Here is a 3,003-nt window from a genome sequence, read left to right as displayed (position 1 = left end):
GGACGGATTTCTCAGGATTTTATTACATATGAACACTTTTCACATTCTCCCGTGCAACTCGGCTGCTAGTCCTCCTTTCATGCAGAATCTTAAGGTCCTAGCTCATGTCCACGGCACCAAAGCCAGCTAAAAAGTCAATAATCAATACCTAAAACTTGAATTCTACTACTTCTTACTGGCTATTACATCAAATTAGAAGCTTCATCTCTGTTCTACTATGGTGCTTTTAGTGTCTCCACATACCGCAGCACGCGACATAGCTTTGCAGAAGATAAGTACAACCGTTTCAGAGAGAAGAGCGGCCAATGTGACGATCTGGCTAAAAGTCGATTCGATAACAAATGACGAAAACGGACGGATTTCTCAGGTTTTTACTACATATGAACACTTTCCACATTCTCCCGTGCAACTCGGCTGCTAGTCCTCCTTTCATGCAGAATCTTAAGGTCCTAGCTCATGTCCAAGGCACCGAAGCCAGCTAAAAAGTCAATAATCGATATATAAAACTTGAATTGTACTACTTCGTGCTGGCTATTGCATCAACTTAGAAGCTTCATCTGTGTTCTACTATGGTGCTTTTAGTGTCTCCGCATACCGCAGCACGCGACATAGCTTTGCAGACGATAAGTACAACGGTTTCAGAGAGAAGAGCGGCCAATGTGACGATCTGGCTTTAAGTCGATTCGATAACAAATGACGTAAACGGACGGATTTCTCAGGTTTTTACTACGTATGAACACTTCTCATATTCACCCGTGCAACTCCTCCGCTAGTCCTCCTTTCATGCAGAATCTTAAGGTCCTAGCTCATGTCCAAGTCATCAAAGCCAGCTAAAAAGTCAATAATCGATAACTAAAACTTGAATTGTACTACTTCTTACTGGCTATTACATCAACTTAGAAACTTCATCTGTGTTCTACTATGAAGATTTTCTTGTCCCCGCTTACCGCAGCACGCGACATAGCTTTGCAGACGATATGTACAACCGCTCAGAGAGAAGAGCGGCCAATGTGACGATCTGGCTTTAAGTCGATTCGATAACAAATGACGAAAACGGACGGATTTCTCAGGTTTTTATTACATATGAACACTTTTCATATTCTCCCGTGCAACTCGGCTGCTAGTCCTCCTTTCATGCAGAATCTTAAGTTCCTAGCTCATGTCCAAGTCACCAAAGCCAGCTAAAATGTCAATAATCGATACCAAAAACTTCAATTGGACTACTTCTTACTGGCTATTACATCAACTTAGATGCTTCATCTGTGTTCTACTATGGTGATTTTAGTGTCTCCGCATACCGCAGCACGCGACATAGCTTTGCAGACGATAAGTACAACCGTTTCAGAGAGAAGAGCGGCCAATGTGACGATCTGGCTATAAGTCGATTCGATAACAAATGACGAAAACGCACGGATTTCTCAGGTTTTTACTACATGCGGACACTTTTCACATTCTCCCGTGCAACTCGGCTGCTAGTCCTCCTTTCATGCAGAATCTCAAGGTCCTAGCTCATGTCCAAGGCACCAAGGCAGCTAAAAGGTCAATAATCAATACTTAAAACTTGAATTGTACTACTTCTTACTGGCTATTACATCAACTTAGAAGCTTCATCTGTGTTCTACTACGGTGCCTTTAGTGTCTCCGCATACCGCAGCAGGCGACATAGCTTTGCAGACGATAAGTACAACCGTTTCAGAGAGAAGAGCGGTCAATGTGACGATCTGGCTTTAAGACGATTCGATAACAAATGACGAAAACGGACGGATTTCTTGGTTATTTACTACATATGAACACTTTTCACATTGTACCGTGCAACTCGGTTGCTAGTCCTCCTTTCATATAGAACCTTAAGGTCCTAGCTCATGTCCAAGTCACCAAAGCCAGCTAAAAAGTCAATAACCGATACCTAAAACTTGAATTGTACTACTTCTTACTGGCTATTACATCAACTTACATGCTTCATCTGTGTTCTACTATGGTGATTTTAGTGTCTCCGCATACCGCAGCACGCGACATAGCTTTGTAGACGATAAGTACAACCGTTTCAGAGAGAAGAGCGGCCAATGTGACGATCTGGCTTTAAGTCGATTCAATAACAAATGACGAAAACGGAATTATTTCTCAGGTTTTTATTACATATGAACACTTTTCACATTCTCCCGTGCAACTCGGTTGCTAGTCCTCCTTTCATGCAGAATCTTAAGGTCCTAGCTCATGTCCAAGTCACCAAAGCCAGCTAAAAAGTCAATAATCGATACCTAAATTTGAATTGGACTACTTCTTACTGGCTATTACATCAACTTAGATGCTTCATCTGTGTTCTACTATGGTGATTTTAGTGTCTCCGCATACCGCAGCACGCGAAATAGCTTTGCAGACGATAAGTACAACCGTTTCAGAGAGAAGAGCGGCCAATGTGACGATCTGGCTTTAAGTCGATTCGATAACAAATGACGCAAACGGACGGATTTCTCAGGTTTTTACTACATATGAACACTTTTCACATTCTCCCGTGCAACTCGGCTGCTAGTCCTCTTTGCATGCAGAATCGTTAGGTCCTAGCTCATGTTCAAGGCACCAAAGCCAGCTAAAAAGTCAATAATCGATACCTAAAACTTGAATTGTACTAGTTCTTACTGGCTATTACATCAACTTAGAAGCTTTATCTGTGTTCTACTATGATGATTTTCGTGTCTCCGCATACCGCAGCACGCGACATAGCTTTGCAGACAATAAGTACAACCGTTTCAGAGACAAGAGAGACCAATGTGACGATCTGGCTTTAAGTCGATTCGATAACAAATGACGAAAACGGACGGATTTCTCAGGTTTCTACTACATATGAACACTTTCCACATTCTCCCGTGCAACTCGGCTGCTAGTCCTCCTTTCATGCAGAATCTTAAGGTCCTAGCTCATGTCCAAGGCACCGAAGCCAGCTAAAAAGTCAATAATCGGTACCTAAAACTTGAATTGTACTACTTCTTACTGGCTATTACATCA

This window comes from Schistocerca gregaria, unplaced genomic scaffold (assembly GCF_023897955.1).
Source record: "Schistocerca gregaria isolate iqSchGreg1 unplaced genomic scaffold, iqSchGreg1.2 ptg000386l, whole genome shotgun sequence".
NCBI lineage: Eukaryota > Metazoa > Arthropoda > Insecta > Orthoptera > Acrididae > Schistocerca > Schistocerca gregaria.
This window is presented reverse-complemented; position numbering follows the sequence as displayed.